Here is a 13,339-nt window from a genome sequence, read left to right as displayed (position 1 = left end):
GACCTTTCAGTGATTGATGGATATTGTGCTCGGAGACACTAAATTTAAGTACGCTATGGCTTACATGGATGACGCAGTAGTGTTCTAGGAAAGTCTAGAAGAGCATCTCGTTCATCTTACCAATCTAAGATGAAGACCTCAGCCTACGCTAAGGGGGGGCTCATGAGCTGCGCTCCGTGCGACGAACCACCAGCAATTACAGCAACAAATCTGTTTTAAGTCAAACAGCTACAGAAGTAAGAATCCATGTCCTGTGGATCGGGAAAACACCGTCAACCTGCGGTTGAATAAAGAAGAGAAAGGAATAAACGAAGGCAAGGCAAGCAATTGCACCCCACGGAAAGGGAGCTCAAAAGGGTAGCCGAGGCGGAGGGCCACCTGCCGCGGCGGCGAGGCGGTGAGACGTACTCGCTTAGCTAACGGAAAACGGACACACTAGAGCGGGGACTTACGCAATATTTCCTTCACTGACGCGGTAATACAGTTTCCGGGGAAGCGCTTGTCCAGCACTGCCGAAACGCTCCGGCCGAAAAAGCCAGGCTCTACGGCCTCTACTGCCATTTTTTAAGCCATTTGAACTGCGCTCGCACTCTTCCACTCATCTAGATGCGCGCAGCCAGCGCAACTGCGCATGACCGAACATTTGTTCGCCAGATGTGGCGATCGCTGCAAGGAATGCTTGATAAGGCCAGCGAAGCGGCGCGCGAGAAGATTCCTGGGGGAACGTTGCAAGAGCGTGGTGCCGGATTCGGCGGTCAGCCCGAGTCTGCAGGATGTACAGTCTAGCGCGATATTAAGGTTATCGCGCGACTGTCGACCGGCCTAGCGTTCCAGGCTCCTAGCGCCGGTTTTGCAACAAAGGAAGTCCTGATTTCACATTTTTCTCTCCCTCGTTCGCTGTTCTATGCTGCAACCATCACCTCCGCGAAGATGTTATCACCCTTTCTGTTTATTCTAAACTTTCCATTCTTTGCAATCAAGTGTGGACTTGATTACCTCTTATCTTCGCGGACGAAAAGAAAGTTGGTGGAAAAAATTGGGTAAAGCTGTGCTTTAGCACTGCTTCATTTGAATCACTTTCTGAGTTAAAAAATATACCATCACAACACCGCCTCGTCATACTGTATTTGTCCGTCAATAAACTTTCGCAAAAAGTTTTGCAGAAGGGTGGAACTGCTGTTACACACGCCAGATGCACCTTCGCATCTTCCAATTCCGGAAAATACCGAAGATTACGTCGCGCGCAATACCAGCACAGCCTGTTCGATGATGCAAAAATAAAATTAAAAAACTACTTGCCGAGAAGGAAGTGGCGGCTTCTTAAGGAACAGCAATGAGAGCGAGGGAAGCTGGCCTGATACCTCGCTCGCTAATGTAGAGCATTCTGGGTCATGGCGCTGTTCCTGTTTTCGGTTGACGCTCTCGCGATAACCTTCAAATCACGCTAGACTGTATACACCGACGGCGGGGCGGCACCGTACCGGGATCAAGAGCGCGGATGGAAGTGGCATCTGCAAGGATGGAACACCCCTTTTGCGTGAGTGGCTACTACGCAAGAAGCCAGGTTTCATGTAGTGTTTGAAACCCTCATCGCTGCCGCTTGGTCTTACCCGTGTCTTACTGTATATTCAAGCCCGTTGTAGTTTTTTGTTATTTTTATCGTCCCACAATAATTTTTGTATTTTCTGTGTAGTTCTTTTTAACTGTCTTTGCAACTCTGTTTATCAGTTCTGCTGTGCTCAAGTGTAGCGCCTGTTTTCTTGTTTTCTTTCTTTTGAAGCGTTGTTTTGGTCCGGAATATACCGTTCTTTTGGCCCTGACTGTGGGTGTGTCACTTGTCGGGCGAGACCACGGCTCGCGGACTGCGTTCCCTGGAAGGCGAGCCCTTCAACCAAACGCCGCACGTTTCCCCACCGTAACTGCCAAAACCGTGGGAGGTTACCCACGTGTATGGTTGCACACTATGGGCAAATGGTGGCAGTTTCTCGCCTGAGGTTATGCTGGGGATGACCACGTGACCAAAGTAAACACGTCCGCCTGCTGTCTGATGACGACACGTAACAGCGCAAGGACACCTCCCTCAGACACTTCTTTTCAGAGGGAAACATCAGTGAAACTCAATGTTTAATTGCAATTCGAAACAGCCGTAGGCGTCGGTAGACAGAGCTAGAATAAACCTGATGAGATCCTCATGCGTTTAAAAAAATCACAAAGATCCTGGCGCCTTCTGCCCCGCTGGAAGCATTTGCCTTCATCTGACTACGACAAGCAATAGTTGTTGAGTAAGAAATGCTAGCGGCAAATGGTACGAAATAAATAGCCCCGAAAAGTGGCAAAGAAATTGTGCCAGGGGCATTCTTTGAGCTGGTTTAGTTCTGGGTGCACTAAGAAGACGTTTGCTAGCTTTACTGCTCTTATGAAATTTTCTTCAAAGTACAGCGTGAATTGTGAATAAAAATCAAAGTGAGAGAAGCGGCTAATCAATGTTAGAAAAAAAATTCGAATATTCCTTGATGCGAAGAAAATGCGACAGTATTTTTCCTATTCAAATTATAAGTATATTCCTACTCTGTTTTCATTGTCTTTCACTCATAAATCTATTAGAAATATGGTTCGAATACAATTCTGGTTCCATCAAATTTCTGTTTTTATACGAATTATAATTCTGTTCTCAATCATAGTAGTTGTAATTTTTTCCGGTATCAATTTCTTCTTAGTCATTCTGTGTCTGACTCCTCTTCTCTACAATAAGAGATGACAACTGTTCGTCGGCAGTCATTTTTGTCCTTCAAGGCACTACTAACGCACCGTTGGGCCTAAACACGTACCTGATATATTGCACTGTGATAGACACCGCTCATATGTTCTGCTGAGAACTCTAATGAGGAGACTGGGCCACCTTATGTCAGCGTTCATGCACTTTGACAGTTAGTCTTACCGTAGGCCTGCCATGCCAGCCTTCCGATTTTGCGTTCAGCCTCCACAGCAGCAGTTTTTGTGTATTACAAAATAAAATGTTTATAAATTTTCACCTTTAAAAAAAGGCATTAGGAAAATAGATTATGCTATGCTCTTCTCAGTAATGACACGCTCAAGAGGCGAGAAAATCCTCTGCTATTTTTTCTTTTGTAATATTTTTACGTTATTGCATGCACCATACGACCGCATAAATGAAGTGTTCGCGAAGTTTTCGTAAAGCCATGCAGCGGTGAAACTTATTTGCTTGAATTTTCACTGAAGGAGAATGAATAACTACACTATTATCGTTAGCCGTCAGCTCCCGTAAGCGAAAATTAAAATTTAGGATGCTTGTGGTTTTCGCAACGTGTTTTGCATTATTTCTGTCTTGTTAGGCGGGAAGGCCGCTGACAGATATCTTTGAAGGTTATGATGCCGGTGTCTGCCCAGGGGTGCATCAGCTCCTGGGCATCGTCAGAAGAAGCCCATGTTGCAAGATTCAGGAGGACACACACACAACATCCTCCAAGACGAGTAACAAGCCCACCTGCACCCTCGTGCAGCCTTAGGAGCAGTTCGCAGTGCTCCTAAATACAATGACCTTTTCGCTCTACACTTTGAAATGGTTGTGTCAGCTCTTATAACTAACGCCAACTGACGTAGCTGCAGACGCCGCACGAATTCGGCCCGCAAGTATCGTTTTTCCCTTTTTCGCAGCACATCACTTTTCAAAACGGCTCGCGGTTTTGAAAACAGGTTCCTATTTAATTTCCGAGTTGGACCCTGTAAGAGAGTTTAACACCATGGGACTTTTAGCCAGATGTGCTCGAAATAGAAGGGTCGCTTATTACAAGGTTGTTGTGGCTGCATCTGTTTTTAAGCGAGTCGATGTAATGAGCGTGTCAAAATCATGGCCGCGAAACTGACGCGGTGCACAAGTTTTATGCTGGAAGTACAAGCTGGGATAAAAAGCGGTCGTAATAGAGCTGACACCTTGACATTTGTCTTTACTCATTCACCGTAGATGTCCACTGCATTCCAAGTTTGTATCCGACAAACGACATAAGTGTTTCGTAGAGCCGCTTTCAAGTGTGCAGAGGAACAGCGTTTCTACGCGAAGTGCTGGTAGTGGCGCGGTTCGTGTTTGACGTGCTGAACTTGGATGTGGCTTGTACGAGGCGCCATTGTAGAGGGCTCTAGAATAACTTCGCTGACCGGAGTTGCTGTGATGCCCACTGACATCCTTCAGCACAAGGGCATCATTTGCAGTTCGCATTCAAGCAAACATAAATGACACCGAGTCAGCGCAGTTAAAAAATATTCCATTACTATGAAAGAAAACTTTGATTTGTAGTCTCGTCTACATTTTGCAATGTCGTACGTGCTGGCTGTCATCCAGTCAGTATTGATGCCTGTCTTAAGGCCTGCTGACTTTCTTGTTGTCTGTCATAGGCCCTGTAGTCTGTCTTGTTCCCTGTCGTTTTTCTGTAGTCTGTTTGCTGTCTTTACAGCGTGCCTCTCTATACCAAGCAATTTGTAACCGCTACTATTTCCGATCCATCGGTTGGACCGATTTCAAAGCGATTTTTTAGAAAATGGTCGAGGTCCATGTACAAGGCCATTTAGAAACCGAAATGTGCCTCTAGAGCGGCATGTTTGTACAGTAAAACATCGATGTTATCACTGCCGTTAATTAGAAAAACTGGGTAATTCGGACACCCCGTCTGGTCCCGCCAAACATATGTACCATAATATGACCTCACGCTCTCGGTAATTTCGCTGAATTTTGCCGCGCATCAATTGCTTCGGATAAAACGCTGAGCGCGGATCTGAACAGAACTCCGGAGGTAATATGTTGAGGATGGTGAGTGAGCGACTGAGAAGCCTGTCATCTGTAGTATGAGGGGTGCGGGCGTACAACTGATATTTAAAAAAGCCGCGCTCAAATCTACGATTTTCAGTGGAAAAGGTAGGGTGGGGGGCTTTTTTCTTCGTACAGCGTCATCATCATCATCATCATCAGTGTGACTACACACACTGCAGGGTAAAGGCCACTTCCGTGTCTTTCCAAATAACCCTATCCTTTGCCAGCTGCGCCCACCCAATGGCTGCAATCTACCTCATCTTATCCACCCACCTAACCTTCTGGCGCCCTCTACTACGCTTCCCTACTCTTGAACTCCACTCCGTTACACTTAAGGATGAGCGGTTATCTTGCCTTCACAGTAAATGATCTGCCCAAGCCCATTTCTTCCTCTTGAATCCGACTAGGATGTCATTAACCATCGTTTCTTAACACGCGTTTGTTCCCTTACCCACTCTGCCCGCTCCCGGTCTCTTAACGTTGCGCCTATCATGTTTCTTTCCATGGCTCGCTGTGTTGTCCTTAACTTAAGCTGAACTCTTTTCGTAAGCCTCCACGTTTCTGCCTCGTAGGTGAGTACCGGTAAGATACAGCTGTTGTACACTTTCCTCTTGAGGGAAATTGGTAAACTGCCAGTCATGATCTGAGAGAACCTGCCATACGCGCTCCACCCCATTCTTATCCTTCTAGTTATCTCCCTCTCATGATCCGGATCAGCTGTCACTACCTGCCCGAGGTAGACGAATTCCTCTCACTCGACCTTGAAGGACTTTTACAGTCTTGTCCCTTTTGCGATGCGGGAAAAGTTTAACCCATGCATTCCAGTGCAATCAATTTTTGGCATTCTGGTCATTAATCTCCTTTGACACGAATGTGAGCTCACTACTAGCCTTAAAAATACTACAATTGGCACCTGTTTTGCATTTCCTGTTTATTTATAAAAACGTGACCATTGAGTGCTTTCCCTTCAAAATTCTTATGCCTGCCGTTACACATTGCCAGTGGTGGTGCTAATGGCCGGCATTAGCGGTGTTCAGGGCAGCGGGGTTGGAAGTACATTGCTCAAGTCGACAACTGACAAGCCTGTGTCAATTACGCTGAAAGAAAAATATCTCTAGCTCCTGCTCTTAATGGTAGGACAGGGATGATGTCGCTGGATGCATCTTGTTCAGGGTTCCTTCGTTAAGAACGACCTTTTATTATTACTTGTAAAAACGAAAACTCGACAGCCAAGTACTACTCGGAGCTTCTAGCGCTCGCTCTCGCATACCGGAGCCGCTGGTACACCGACTTCAGTGAGTTCTCTGAACGAGCATTCGGTAAAATAGCTTTTGATACACCTCCTCACTTCAGCTCTTTCCGCATTTCCCTTGTTTTACAGGGGGAAATAACTTGAGAAACCGCTATATTTTGTTGATTGCACACAACTCCACCTACTCTCACTGACTTAAAAATTTATACTGTGAGTTGTATAATAACTGATTTAATTCAACGATTGAGATTTAGGGAACGATGCTCTTATTGTGGTTGTTAACACCAAGCCAACTGTATGAATGCCGCTTGTAAGCATTCAGCGCCAGTATCACCGGATAGATTTAGTTCTTCAGAGTGACTTCCATTATGAAATGCAGTCAGCTGCAAGCATAGAAGGCCAAGTGCTTTAAAAAGAGGGATTGAAAGAACTAAACAATTCAGTGCATTGGAAAAAGAGTGAAGGAGAGCTAAAAAATGCAATCAGTTCAAAATAACCTACTAGACCACTGGCGTTCCTCTGCTGTGCTACGTAGCTTGCTTTTCAACGTGATAATTTGACAAGGCATGGCACCTAACTTAAAAGTACACGACCCAGAATAAAACCACAATAATCTTGCAGCACGGAGGTAGAAGGTTCAACAAGATAACCATGTGTGCTAGTAGGTGTGTATCAGACATCAATTCACCAGCGAAAATACGAGAAAACCAGGATAACAGAGGAAAACGCTCCAGCGTTCCTGGTGTTATCGTACTTTCTCTGGTGATGTTATGTCATAGAAGGTCCTTCGCTTCAATAAACGATGTAAGGGCAGCAATGGAAGACTGTCGATAAAATTACTCAGTTATGGTGGCCATGGCGTGGAGACAGAGCACCCACCTCGCGTGCAAGAGGACTGGGGATCGAATCTCGGTGCCGCCCAATTCTCCACTAAGTGTGAAAAAAAAAACTCCGCGCGTGGATGGATTTACATAACCAGGCCTGAGGTGCGGCCCTGTCTCGGTGACCAAATCTGACAACGTACTTTCTCACCAGAGCAGGATTTTGCCACCCTGGTAACTACTAGGCACGATAGCTAGGCGGACGAGGTGCTGAGTACTTGGCCACAACCTTAGCCTGTTAGCAATACTATTGCCAACTATTTCGGAAATCACGTCTTAGAATAACTCTTTTATATTGGGATTTGAGTCAGGGCAATAACAAAATACTGAAATTCTTCAATTTTGCCCAAGTGATAAATGATGCCTGCGCTACCATTCCTGTGCCTACAGACAACTAGAGAGACGATTGGCAGGGATCGGCAAAGTAGGGGACTTATGTTGCAGCGAGAAAAGCACATTCATCAATAAAAGAAACGGAGCTCCAGGTGAATGCGCTCCAAACAGTCTAGATCTGAAAACTCGCGATATGACCAGAACACTTGCCTTGATAGCGGTCATAAAATGTTATTTTATTTATAAAATTAAAAACCTGCCTGAGAATTTTGAGCGTTTACGGCCTCACGTGAACCAAACGAAGGCACCACGGAACGCATATTTGTTATGTATTTTGTCTTATTATTCGGAACTGTGGCGCGCGCAGCGTCAATTTTTTTTTACGATGATGACGATGGTGAGAAGGTGGTGAGTATGACGTCAGCCTCTTCAAGTCTGATTATCGTTCGACCAAGGGGATGATTCTTTCACGGCTTTAATCTTGGAGAAAATACGCGCTTACACCAAAGTTCCCTTTCAGTACTCACTTGATGCCGCATCAAGCAACTGGATTCCTTGCTGCGGAGCCTACTTAAAATGCGTAACGCGGTGCTGACCTATTCATTGGCTTGGGGCAATATACTGTATTTTAAAATTAATTGCGGCCGTCCACCTTCAGTAAACCTTGCTCTTTTCTTTCTTCTTAGGCGATAAAAAATTGGAGTGACCCCTGTTTCTGTGGCGGCTCGATTGTGTTTTTTAAATCTTGAATTTTGAACAAAGGCAATGATTTTTAATATTATTTTATTTCACGCTCTAAAGTCCTCGACAAGCCAAAGGTCCCTAAGCAGGCAGCAACAAGGGACAACAAATTCTCTCTTAGGAACTACACCTCGTATCATGCACTCCAGTCTGTAGTGGCTGTTTCATCAATTTGTGCGTAATCACCCACGTAAAAACATTGTGAGCGGAGAGTAGTCAGCAGACATGACGCAAACGCTATGGAACTGCATGCTCAATGTAGCTGAGGAGATGCTTTATTTAAGGTGCGAAAATCACTGCAGAAACAAAAAACGCTATGTAAGCGTTCCTCAGTAAATCATTTTCTTTCATTCTGAGGTCTGGAGCTAGCCACGCCTTGGTATCGTTAAAAGATACCGCGACGGCTTCTCACAACATGAAGGTAGCATCCGAGATTTAACGAAAGTTTGCAGCGAAGCAATATTTACTGCGAAAATTTTCACAATACCTATAACTTTAAGGAGTGTAGACACGAAATTTCAGACGGAAAAAAACAATATTCTTTGTTGCACAGGTGTAAGAAGAGAAGGTTTCTTCTCGCAACCTTCATTCGTGGTCCTTCGAGGGAAACATATTTAAATATGATTTCGAATGTTGTTCGAGGAGCCCCTCAGCATTCCACCCACGAGTGACGTCAACGTGAACTTGCGCCGATTAACACGACGACACCAATCTTAGTGATCGTTCACAGGAACAACCACCGCTTGCCAGCAACGCCTGCATAATCAGGAACTTTGTAGTCCAATTTAACCGATCATCCATAAAGTCAAGGTGCACTTCCACGCTGGCGGCACCAAGACCGAGACTAGCATTACATAATGATTTATAATTATTTATCACAATGCACACTGATGTTCCGGTCTTATTTTTTATGATCAATAGGCCCGGAGGCCTATTTTAAAGGAAAAAAACGAACACCGAGAAATTGTGTGTCTTTACTCGTTTAAGGAGAAGCCGTAACAGTAGTAGACGTAGGGCGTTTATTAGTGAGAAGAAGCGGGAACATAATTGTGCTAAGCTCAGGTATTAAAGATGACCAAAGGAATAAAAAAAAAGTAATATCAAGTCTGATTTTTTTCTACAACGTCTCCAAAACCGTTTTTGTCATTTATTTATGCTGTTTATTAAGACAAAACTACTCTTTACCTCCGCAGAAAAGTAACTACATGTGGGGAGCACACACGAAGGACAAGCTTCATGTTTTGATGTGCTAGATGAGGCATGTACCTGAACGGGTATCCTAAAGGTAGAACCGAGCACACGTCTGTGAAAAAATGGCGCTGCTTTGTCTTGTCTGCTAAGGTGAATGTCAAAAATATGGCACCACACATGCGCATCCGCTGTACAGAGTGCGTCGCAAATAAATTTTTGTGTGTTCGCAACAAACGGTCCAATGTTTTATAAAATAATGAGAATGAATCAGCCACAACATTCTCTTCTATAACAGAGTATCATGTTTCGTGCTCTTATGGAGTTAAAAGCGCTAATTCACAGGCTTCAGCACGTTCAACACGTACGCAAAACCCTAGACTTACTGAAGCGTTAAAAATCAAGCTTAAGGCAAAATTTGCCGCGCTACAAAAAGTCGAGCAAACAATTTATTGTACATAGTCACATGATTGAAAAACAACTTCTGACTTCTCGCGGTTAAGCAATAAATGCTTTATGACGTTTTGCGCTGGCTTTTGTCGATACCAAACCTGCCAACTGCCCACGCTGTGCCACTATGGCTTTTGCCGCCCTGTGACGGCGGGTGTGTGACTCTGCCGGTTCAACTGACGCCTGCTCTCGAGTGGCGCGAAGCCAGTGTTCCCAATAATGTCGCTCTTTCATCGTTAAGTCTCCGAGATACATCGTCAATGGTCACGTGTGTAAATGACGGTTCCGAAGCAGCTATTGGCAGCGGGCGCCGCAGCAACGCCAGGATGACCGTCATAAATTCAGTTCAGTCGTCCACGTGCTCCGTCGCTATATAAAGGGTTTCCGCAGCAATGATGTTTGCCTCCTCGTATTTCCGTGCCCATTGCCTGTTTTTAGACGCTCGGCATCTTACCATTTTTGCTGCTTCTCGGTGAAGATACTCAGTCAAGCCCAAGTCCAACACACCCTTCCATTATTATAGCCTAACTGCAAGCAACTCCAGATGACAGACAAGAAATTAAAATATGCAAAATATTGAAGAATCAAAAAGGGCCTGCGAAAGACGACTTGAGACGACTGGCGTCCTTGAAAACGAATCTCAGAGTGTGTGAAAAAGGTGACTTAACTCGAGCAGCGTGTAGAATCTGTAGTCGGGAAAGTTGACGACTCCCAAAATAGGGCTTGTCAGTCTAAACTGATTGTTTACGGCGTGACTAAACAACAAGAAGTGTCCTGTGAAATGCTTCATGACGCAGTTGTTCGAGATAATTCTGGAAGATAATTTTGAATTTAACATTTCCGGGTGAGAATGAATTCATTGCGTTGGTAGGTCAAAACGAAATACGTGACTGACACTAGACTGAATGTTTTTAAGCTGCACTGCACGTACATTAAGCTGCATTTTATACAGTAAAAACTGCATGAAGCTTGAAGACACTGAATGGTCTATCGGAGAAGATTTCCACACAAAAGGAACAAACAACTCAATAGAAAAAAAAAATATATGAGTGGAAAGAAGACGCAATCTTAATTAACTGTAACCTTCGCGTAGCTTTTTTTTTTAGTCCGAGGACGTCCCAGGTGGCATCGCAATAGGCCATCGACAAGCTAAAGTTGGTTGTGGAGGCTCCTTTCTTCCAGAAACATGAGCAGGCTCCAGCTCTTACCATATTTAGTTTGGCAGAAGGAAAGGTGTTCCTCCTTGAAGCCCACTGTCGAACTGCCAGTAATCTGCTTGTTTCTGGAATCATGCATTCCCGGGCACGTCCGCAATAGATTGCGAGGATCCATCTCAGAGGCCGGCGTGGAATATCTGCGACACGTGCTGGGCGCAGCAACTTCTTGAGAGGCCCATTGGCACGTCAACGAAGGGTTTGCTCAGCCATAAGGAATAACTCCTCCAATCTTGTTAAGTTGAGAGGACGGAGAGGGTAAGTGCACGGCGGAATTAAGGCACGTATACTTCGCCGTATTGAGGATGACAACATGGGAAGAGTGGAGAGGAGATCAAAAGGGATGCTAGTGCGGGAGGCATTGGTATTTGGGGCTTGTTGTCTAAGGACGTCTGCTTACATCTGCGGGCCATCTTTTTTCCTGGGGCACTGGGCGCGGCGACATCACCATTATCGTCATCAGCTTGACTCCGACCACTGCAGGGCAAATGCCTCTCCCAAGTCTCTTCAATTAACCCTCTCCTTTACCAGCTGCGGCCACCGTATCCCTGCCAACTTCTTAATCTCAACCGCCCACCTAACTTTCTGCAGACCCCTTCTACGCTTGCCTTCTCTTGGAATCCCCTCTGTTTGCTTAAATGACCAACGGTCATCTTGCCTTCGCATTACATGCCCTGTCGAAGCCCATTTCTTCCTCTTGATTTCGACTAGGATGTCATAGGTGAGTACAGGTAAGATACCACGGCGATATAGCTGAAGTGAAACCAAGCAAAATTTTGGTGAGTAATACCGGCGAAATTTGCAGAATCACTCAGTTGCACTAAAGAAACACTACTGAACTTAGGCGCACGAAGTCACGTGAATACACGGGTACGCCTGGAAGCTTTTTTGATTGCATAAGGAAGGGCTATGGACATTGTTTCTGGTAACGGGCTACAACTTAGCATCTCAGATAATGCTGCCCCGCCAAGCTATGTAATTCTACGCAAAAATAGAGCGTCGAAAAGCAGTGGTGCACGTTGCTGTTATCTTCGGGGACAATATATTTTTTGTCGTTATGCTTCATTCACCGAATGTCGAAAGCATGTGGTTTAAAATAAATAGAAAACGGTGCAGTCTACATACTGGCGCTTTCTATAGGCTTCCAAACGTTGATGCAAAGCGCCTATTTTCCTCACTTGGTTTCTTCTTTAGGCATATAATATGTAAAAAATACTCATTGTTAGAGGCGATTTCAATTTTTTGGAGCTGCACTGCAACTTCCCGATCCCGCGAACACTTTATGATAACGTCCTGTTAGATCTTTTATTCTAATTTAACGTCAGTCAGTCAGTTTTTCCGCACACCCACTCACGTTGAGGTCGCTCAAGCTCAATATTTTATCTGTTCTTCGTTATTGATTATTTTAACACTTCACAATAGATATTGAAATGCAAGAAGAAATGACAGACCATATACATGCGCTGCGCACAGTGCCTTTTACTATACCTTCAAACGGGACAGAACACAGATCCCAGCATTTGGGAAGGAAAACAAACCAGTCATTATGAAATATCTTGTTTATTAATACTCCAACTTCTTTGAACACCGCATGGCTGAGTCATCAATTACTGATAAAAGAAGAGCTCAGTTTAAGGCTTCTGATAAGGAATGCATTGATCACTTTACTCCAACCATACCAAACTCTGTAAGAAACTGAATCCATGGATTATAGACGCTGCTATTAACCTGGAATTTAAAATAAAATTATTAATAAAATAGAACAAAACACACACACACACAATTCCTATTTAACGTACTTGCCTACAATCTATAACTCAGGAATTAAAAATGAAATAAAGGCTGATTACGACATTACTGCAGTACCGCACTCGTAAGTTCAATAATACCCAAAAGTTCTGGTGGTATATCTTTCCCAAAACTCTGGGAGTACGAAAAAATCCGCTAAGAAAATAAATGCAGATCCTATTAACATACACATTTTTCAGTGTTCGCGCATAACAATGGCTCTAATGACGTCACCCCAGCAAGTGAATGTAAAAAGTCACTGAGAGATTGTTTAAAAATGTCGGAGGCCGGTTGCTTACTATGCAGTTAAACATTCATGACAACAAATGTGACAGACCAGATGGGATTTCAAATAAGTTTGCCAAAGGGCATGCCAAGCTTTTCAGCCACCTTGCCAAAGGTATCAAAATTTAATGGATGGCAGATGCCTTCCTGCTGAGTCGAGACTCGCAAATGTTATTCTGGTACATAAGGCATTATTTCATTTGCAGCTTATTATCAGCACATATCCCTCACATGTGCACTTCTCAAAGTACTGGAGCAAATTATTAAGTTATTACAAATTTTCCTCGAGCAAAGAACTTACTCATCAGAAACCAACAGGGTTTGAGAGTAGTAGCGGCCGAGCCTGCTTGTGTTCACCAGCCGGGACTCAACACGCAAAAGTGCC

Source organism: Amblyomma americanum, chromosome 2, assembly GCF_052857255.1.
Source record: "Amblyomma americanum isolate KBUSLIRL-KWMA chromosome 2, ASM5285725v1, whole genome shotgun sequence".
In the NCBI taxonomy this organism is placed as follows: Eukaryota; Metazoa; Arthropoda; class Arachnida; order Ixodida; family Ixodidae; genus Amblyomma; species Amblyomma americanum.
Note: the sequence above shows the minus strand (reverse complement) of the source record.